At 39.0% G+C, this 9312-nt stretch overlaps 1 pseudogene; it reads right to left on the reverse strand.

Annotated features, from left to right (window-relative positions):
- Nucleotides 1–491: 491 nt before the first annotated feature.
- LOC148008637 (uncharacterized) lies at nucleotides 492–1009 on the reverse strand (annotated as a pseudogene).
- Between the last annotated feature and the right edge of the window lie 8303 nt (nucleotides 1010–9312).

Here is a 9312-nt window from a genome sequence, read left to right on the forward strand (position 1 = left end):
AAACTAGAATACAGAATAATGTCCTCTGAGAGCTGTGAATAAGGGGAGGGGGAATCTCTAGCCTGAATATCACCTTGCATAGTAGCATATCTGGACCCTCGTGGTGAAAAGCAGCATACTGCCATATATATCCATCTCTCATCTGATATCTGCGCTCTGATCCATATGTAACTGGCCTCCTCATCTCGTCTCACTAACTGGATATGTCTCTGTATCCCCTGATGGAATAGAACTGCCACCCCTCCTGAGCCCCTAGATGTACTCTGCCTAGTAGTAGCCCGGTATGCAGATACCCACTCAAATCCTGTAATGCGTGGAAGCCCTCTCTCTGGGCTCTCATGTGTCTCTGTGAGGCATATAACATCATGGTTGGGTAAAATCTCCTCAAGTCTGTCCGGTCGTGACCATAGGGAGCCGTTGCAGTTCCAAACTGCCACACGTATCGGGATCTCCTGTACAGTCCTCTGCCCCGTCTCATAGGCCACGCCCCCCTATTTGGTGGGGCGTCCATCTATAAAAATCCGGCCATCTCGATAGAAGGCCTTACGGCCTTCTCTACGTGCTTGGAGTATCTATGGCATGCATGCTCGTCTGTGTGCAATCTGCATTTGAGTCAGGTCCTCATCCATGAAGATGGGAGCCCCAGTCATCCCTCGGAGCGAAATCCGCTTCCGAAAGAAAGCGGCTCTATCCTCTGGTGTGCTCATATGTAATATCAGAGCTCTGACCTTGGTAGTATCTCGTCCTGCACGCCATGCCTGAGTAAAGGCATGCTCATGTACCCTAGTCGGGTGCATAGCCCGCGTGCGTCCTCCTCCGGAGAGGCCCCTTCGGGGAGCCCAGTAATACGCACGTTCAATCTACGCGCGTTCCTGAGCCTCTCCTCCTCTAAGGTCTCCTGAACCCGGACTACCTCCTCCTTTTTATTTTCTTCCTGGACCTCCTTCTTAATGTTCTTCTTCACTACCTCAATCCACCCCTCCTTATTCCCTTCTAATTCTTCCTTCATGTTTGCTTTGATTTTTTCCTCCCATCCCTCTCTCGAAGCCTCAACTTCGGTTTTAATGCATACTTGGAGGTCCTCTCGGCATTCCTTTGTGATAGCCTCTCGGAGGTCCGCTTTGAAATCCGCGTCCTCTCTTGCCTCCCGTAGATGTGACACTTCCATTTGTAGCTTGTCCAGGTCGGTTTTGAGATCCCTCTTCTCTTCCGTGAGTGTCTTCACCATCTCCTCCAGTCGCCGGATCCTCTCATGGAGCCGGCGGGTTTCTTGGTTCAAGGCATTATCCGCATCCTTCTTGAAATCTTTCTTCGCCTCCTTGATAGCCTGGCTGATTAGAAGCTCCATGTTATGGAGCTCGAGCGGCATGTTGCCTGCCTCCTGCGCTGCCTGACACCTTCGTCAGACCAGTGCAGGGTCTCTTCTGCCCTGTTTGAGCCCTACTCTCGTCTATTTGTGAACAGCCGTTTGATCTGTTTGAGACCTCTCGTCAGACCAGCACAGGGTCTTTTCTTCCCTTCTCAAGCCCTGGCCTCCGCTATCTGTAAACAGCCTGCTCGAACTGTCTTGTGAACTGCTGTGCATCATTCCATCCTGTAGAGCCCTCCCTGGCTGCGATCTCAGCCTTACTTCTTGCGCCTATCTTGGCCTGACCTACACATGCGCTACCCTGCAGTAGTCTCGCAGTGTGCCACAAAACCAGGGAGAGAGGGATCGCCTATTCGTTGCCACTGTGCCCACAGGCCTGTGCGCTGGTCTCTTGACTCCACCGACCTATTGACGGTACCCAGGCCAACAAAGACCAGCCTCACAGAGCATTGACTGTGGAGACCTGAGAGAGAGCTAAGGACTGAGGAGCTGCTCGAAGCCCAGGCACATAGTGCAGTCTGCAAACTCTAGATACATGTCAATCATTAAAAAAAAAGCCACTGCCACGAGCTACTCAGATCCCACAGGCACATAGCGTAGTGTGGAGAGAGAGAGAGAGAGAGAGAGAGAGAGAGAGAGAGAGAGAGAGAGAGAGAGAGAGAGAGAGAGAGAGAGAGAGAGAGAGAGAGAGAGAGAGAGAGCTTTGTCATTGGGGTTTTTTGTGTGTAAAAAGCTAATGGCCTCCACTCTAACTTGGATGTTATGAAACCTTAATAATATTCTCCTACAAATGTGTGTGTTCCATAAAGGAGACATGTTTGAAAAGTAATTATTTTGAGAAAAAGATTTTTTCTAGCAAAATGTGAAGCGAGCAAGGCGTAGCCTCTCAAGCTTCGTAATGAGTGTCGACCATGCCATCTTGTTTTGCAATTGTGAATCTTGTATAAAAGAGTTAACATGAAATTAAGCTAATTTATTTGATTCATGGGATATTGAAAAATTAGCAATTCTATTGAAGCTTATTGAATATTTATTTGAATTTCAAAAATATACTTAAAAAGGACTTATTTGAAATGCATAGATAATGTAGAAAGTGGGATAATTGTACTTATTTGTTCAATTTTAAGAAGCATGGAATAGATCATGTACAATATATTGCTATGCTAAATCAAGTTTATTTTGTTTTAAAAGAAATATTTTGTATATCTCACTAGGTGTCCCTATAGGTTATTCTAGCATGCAATAGTTGCTTTCTTTTTCAAAATTGTGTCTTGCTCCAAGTTCCTAGCCTTCTCTATGCAATTGTCACCTTAATGTTAACCTTAAAATTTTCTTTGAATGGTCAGTAGGTTTGGATGTATTTTTAAATTTTTTGACAGGTTTTCTTTTATGTTGTTGGAGTCTTTTTTTAATGTTTATTATGTGGATTACGTAGATCTTTTCATTTTGCTTGCAACTTATGTTATAGATGAAGTATTCAGTCATGTTTCTTTCCATTTTTGCTTTTGAAATGGTTGGTAGGTGTTGCTTGGAATTGGTGCAGATGTTGGAGCTGTGCTTGAGTTGATGGCAACATTTGTAGTGGCCAAGAGTGTTATGAATGTCGGATCTAGAGTATGGCAAGAGCTATGGAGGTTGAAAGATGAAGACTAAATTCATATTGACATAGACAATGTAGACCATTGTTACACAAGTGAATTAGGTTCCAAGATGGAAGCTTGGACTCATAAAGATAATCTTGTGTATTGGACTGACAATGACACTAATTGAAAGAGGAAAGCATCATGATATTGTATTCATAATTATGAAAGTGATAGTCAAGTACAATGCTTTATAGAATTTGGGTTGTTCCACTCTCCTCACACTGTGCATATGTGATTTAGGACATCTCTTCCTAGAGCATACATCATTTGTCATTTCTCAACACCCCGCCCTCAAATGATAAGTCCCTTCACTTGTTGGCCTTTGCCTCCCCTACATGGTGACATGGCTCAACTAGCTCATAGGCAACCTAGTCAAGTCAAAGCTTGAATCTTTGGCAAGAGTTTTTACAAAGCAAATCCACTAAGTAAAAAATAAAGATCCACTATGGGAAAAACATACGAAAGATACAATGAAAATTCTTTAGAAAAATCTGTTAGAGTTGTTGATGGTAGTGAAAGCTTCTTCTTCTTCTTCTTCTTCTTCTTCTTCTTCTTCTTCATTCATTCATTCATTCATGAACTAGTTTTGGTGGTGATCATTTTGTATATGTTGTGCCTTTTCTTGTGGAAAAATTCACTGGCTGTATGGCTAGTCTTGCCATAGTAATGACATATAATCTGATCCTTGTTATTGGTGCTGAGTCCTTGACCATGACCTCTTGCTCCATAAGTGCCCTTGATGTACAAGAGACTGTTGTTGGTAGTGTGTTCGTTTGCATCCTTGCCTTTAACTTTTCTTTCTCCATCAAGTAGTGAGTGCTCAATATCTTTAAGTGAGAGACTTGGAACGTTACTTAGGGTGGACACAAGATTCTCATATGGATCCTTATTTACACTTGCAAAAGTAGTACGACTATTGCTTTATGTTCATCAATATTCTTCTTAAGAGTTGCAAGCTGGGTTTTTAGGCTCTTGAACTTGTTAATGTGTATGGTCATGGAAGTACTATCTTTTATATCCACTTTATAAAACTGCATGAGTATTTTTCCCTTTGAATTTTTTGCTTGGGTACCAAAGATCGTGTCAAGTTCCCCCCAAGCAGTTCTAGCATCTCTAATGCCAGAGATATGATGTAGCACATCATCACTTAGTCCCTAGGCAATGATGCCTAGTGCCTTGTTATTCATCTTCTTCCATTATTTGGGTTTTGGTGGAGCGATTGCAAGGATCGCGCTTTCTAAATCTTCTTTGCCACAATCTGCATCACCTTCATCATCTTCAAAGAGATCCCAGAGGTCTTTCCTTATGAGGTGGTATATGGTCTTTTCCTTCCAAACATGAAAGCCTGCACCATTGAATTCAACTATTTGCTCAAGTTCACTCATTTTGAAGGAGGTCTTACCATGAGCGTACTCAGGCAATGTCTATCCTTTTACAAAGGGATTAAGACTTACAAGAGATTTGATAAATTAGGGCATTACAATTTTCATACATTCAAAATCAATTTTATTGCATATTGATGGAATTTATTAAGAAAATTCACACCTTTAATTTATTGATGTATGTTGGTGGTTTTTGTGCAAGGTTAAAGTTGAAAAAATATTGTCAAATGTTTAAATTTTTGAATATTCTTGGGACACAGAATGTGTTTGATAGTGGTTCTATCACACAAGTGCACTCTTAGACCATATAACCTAACCTCACACAACCTTACAACCATGAGAAATTTCAAGGCTCACTAGATAGCCTCACACTACCTACAACAATGTGTTTTGTAGTCCAGTCTCTAATTGCCTCATTCTAAACATGAAGCGAGGAGCTTCCCAAATATACAAGGTGCAAACACCCCTTTTAACATAAATGTAGACACCTTTGATTGAATGTCGTGACCCCTATTACAGGTGTCTTGGTTCCTATCAAGTCTGTGTCTTTTGTTCATAGTATGCAACTTATTCCACTCTTTCTCACTCAACCCTCTTGACACCCATGAACCTATCACAGCTTGGACATCCTCACATACACTCTAGTAAGAAAAATTAATTGTGATGTATCAGTGCACGCAAGATGCAACACTCAATGCAACATGTGCATGCCATGTGCTCAAACAAAGTATTTAGAAAACATCAATGTGCAAGTGTGAGAACAATCCTTATACTACACATCCTAAATATGCCAAAATATCAAAAAGTATATTGTTTTAGCATGCAAAAAATGATTCATTATGATAATTTTTAAGCTTGGGCATAATGAATGGCACCGAGGCTTCCCTTATGCTACTGAACCATTGTTTTATACTATAAATTGAAATTTTTTTCTTATATTAGGTGTTTAGTGAATGAAAAATAATATTTAGATGATCAGAGATCCTCTCATAGTTTTTAATGATTTATTGATATTTTATCATTATTTCTTTTATTATTATGTATTTTTGACTATTTTTAGCTATTATCACATGAAGAATCAGTAATATTAGGAATTAATCAAGGATTGATATGAAATCATAAAATGTTAACAATAATCATCCCATAGAAATGTAGCAAATCATCATATAAATAAACTATGCTCAAAACATAAGTCCTTATCTAGCAAATCACTACATAAATAAACTACGCGCTAAATGTAAATCCTTATGTGAAAAAACCGCAAATGTCATAATAGACACATGTTGATCTCGACTCTCCAAGGCCGTTGATGCCAAAAATAGCCATCACACTTAGGGAACCTCCATTATGATTCAACACCATGTTCCAATGGATTGGTTCTCACCCTTTATGTCTCTTTCCATCAAAATTTTCCATCCCCCTTCTCTCATATGATCTTACATTTGTGGCTATGTAGGAGGAGAGAGAAATAATGGTTTTTGAAGAGAGAGAAATATTGAAAATGTTAATTCTTCATTCCTTTATCTCATCATAAACATATTATATAGGTGCATAGAGCTCATTGAGAAGCACCCATTTCTCAATTCAGATATAGTGGAACATGCAAATTAAGAGAGAGATGATAATCAAAAGCAAATGATACCCTCTTCATGGCTTAGTTTTTTCCTTCTCTCCCTCCTTCACACAAATTTTCTTTATGTTTCTTAGCATATTGTCTTATGTGCCCTTCAAATTTACCACACCCATTTAAAATTGGGCTAGTTTTTAGCCATTTCAATGTCCTCCACTCTGTTCCCCTCAAACTAAAGTGATTTGGCATATATTTTGGTTCAAAAATTGTAAATTTTATATAAATATCATGTTGGACATGCCTTCAATACTCGTAACATTGTCTTTTGCACTCTGCTATGCTTTTTCCTTTGAAATACACTATGAATTGCACCTCAAACGCCTTGCAAAATGGACTTTGTAGACATTGTGAATCTTCATTTTGGGCTTTAAATATTTAGCAACAACCACTTAGACCTATTTTCAATGCCTCCACATGTACTATCCAAGAGAAAAAGTGGAGGAATGGGAGAGCTTCTTACCCGTGCTTGAATCCTTTCTTCTTCTTCTTCACTTCATCCTTTAAAACTAGCCTCTCTCAATGGCACCACTCTGATATCATGTCAAAATCATGCGTTGGGGAGGGCTTGCTTAAGTTACTATGCCAAATACACACCATACACATAAGAGGATCCTCACTGAAGAACACAAGAAGAGAGATGGAGGCCAAAACATTTTCTTGGTGGTTTCTTATTCTTCTTTCTCACACAATATGAAATACACAAAGTATAGATAATATACAACATACAGAAAAGTGGTCTACTAAGTAAAACAATGCATAACTAACTATACTAATCGATTGGTGCTATAACTATAATAGTTGTAGGTGGGTGCAGCAACCTAAATATAATAAGTGATAAGTTAGTGGCCTTATGAGGATCATAATCACCATTGACATGCTAAGTGTAGATGTGTGGATCCATCTAACTAGGCAGTCCATCATCAATGTCCGCACATATTGAGCTTGCCATCTCAACATGCTTCACCTCTTGCATATTATCACTATCAACAATGAAATCATCAACATATAAGGTAATCAAAACAATGCCCCTATCAATCTAATGCCCATAAAGTGAGTGATCTATATTGTCAACATAAAAACCAACAGAGACAAGATACTATGTTATCTTGTTATGATGTGCTCTTGTGCATGTTTCAACCCATACAGTGCCTTGTGTATCCTACATACATAATCGGGGTGAACCATGCTCTCATAACCATGTGGCTTCTCCACGCAAGATTGCATTATATACTCATTCTATATATGCATTTGATAACCTTTTGCTACAACCATTGCAAAGATAACTCTTACAACTGTTGTCTTCGCTTCTAGAGCAAATCTCTCCTCATAATCAATTCCGTAAGTCTATGAATAACCTTTGGCAAACAGACTCACTTTATACTTGCTCACAGTTCTATCAGCGCTATGTTTTACTTTGTAGATCCACTTATAGCCTATGGCTTTCTTTCCCTCAAGAAATTGTATCAAATCATAAGTTCAATTTACATCCAATATAGATATTTTTTCATCTATAGCTTTCTCCTAATGCATATGACCCATATCTTTCTCAAAACAAGTGGGATCATATAACCATTATCATATATGCATAATGGCAAGCAACATAATAATCATATGCCAACTTCTTTATGGGATAGCTTATTCTCATTGACCTGCACACTTATAGAGTACTGTGTAATCCATTTATATTAGCCTTAATTTTCCTTACACTAGGTGTACGAATAATTGGAATACCAAACTCATCCATACTCTGATCTGAGCCATTAGAATTACCATCTACATGTGAATAGCTTGCAGAAACATATGGCACACCAAGCGAATCAACCACCATTTCTTTTCTCTTATGCATTATATTTTCTACACTTGTAAGAGTGCTATTTGTATGCTGCTACTCCATGGTTTCTCAATAGGTCTACTATAAGAGGACTCTTCTAGCCCACTTAATGTTTTTGAACTCTAGACCCACATTTTTGGCAATCACCTTTTCTTTATATCATCTACAACAATCCTTTTTTCAGTAGCATACCAATTGCTCATCTCATATAAAAGAACATCTTTGCTCACCCGTAACTTACTGCAGCTGGATTATAACACTTGCAAACCTTTTGCTCAAGGAATAGCCAATAACTATACACTTTTCAGCTTTTACATCTAGTTACTTTCTTATCTCATCAGGGACATGTACATATGTAATACCTCCAAATACTTTAACATGTGATAAGTCTATTTTCTTGCTAGTAAACTTCTCATCTAGTGATACATCATGCACACTGCAGTAAATGGGAGTCCTATTCATAATATACACAGTTGTAGAGATAGCTTCAACCCAATAATAATGAGACATGTTCTTTTTAGCCATCAAGGCTCATGCAACTTTTACAATGTGCCTATTCTTCCTTCAGCAACACCATTCTATTTTAGAGTGCACTTACACATACATTGTCTCCTAATTTCATGTTGTTTCATACAATTACTGAATTCATTCGATAGATACTCTCCCCCTCTACTTGACCTCAGGTACTTAATCTATGTACCTGCTTATTTCTCAATTAGACTTTTAAAATGCGAAAAGTGAGAGAATACCTCACTTTTCTCCTTCTTGAGATATGCCCATACTTCCTTATATGATCATCAATAAAGGTTACATAATACTTACATCCAGTCATTGATGCAATATTTGTAGGACCTCACACATCCAAATGTACAACATCAAGTAAATGCTTGCTTACATTTTTATCATGAAAAAATGCATGCCTTACATTGCGAATCAACCACTTTGAACTTAGGTAAGCTTGTCACGGTTTCATGTCAGTGCATTTACATGGCCAATATATTTATACCAAATATCAATATCAACCACAACTCTTGTAGCTTGTGTAAATATAGTAACCTTGAGCTCAGATACATTTACATCCAAGGTAAACACCCTTCCCACATGCTTGTCTTTTGTTGAAGGGAGGTGAGCCTTGAAGTGGAAGCACGAGCAAGAGCAAAAGCTATGGTGGAAGGAGCAAGAGCAAGACAGAGAGACACACACAATGTGGGAAATCTGATAGTCACAATGTGTGATCAGCCTTTCCTTTATTCAAATGTCATTGAAAGAATAAAGAATGAAGTGATAGTGATTGGCACCCACCGCCTGCAATGTGTAGGCACGAGTACTATCAGTGTAGTAATACACGAGTGGCTAGGCAGAGGCACCTTTACCCCCAACAAGCTCCCACTTAAAGGCCAGTTTTCCTCAATGAGGAATGAAAAGAAAAAAGAAAAGACAATACAACATATACATAG

Source organism: Lygodium microphyllum, unplaced genomic scaffold, assembly GCF_053477565.2.
Source record: "Lygodium microphyllum isolate KBCC unplaced genomic scaffold, Lygodium_microphyllum_v1.1.10 scaffold_104, whole genome shotgun sequence".
In the NCBI taxonomy this organism is placed as follows: Eukaryota; Viridiplantae; Streptophyta; class Polypodiopsida; order Schizaeales; family Lygodiaceae; genus Lygodium; species Lygodium microphyllum.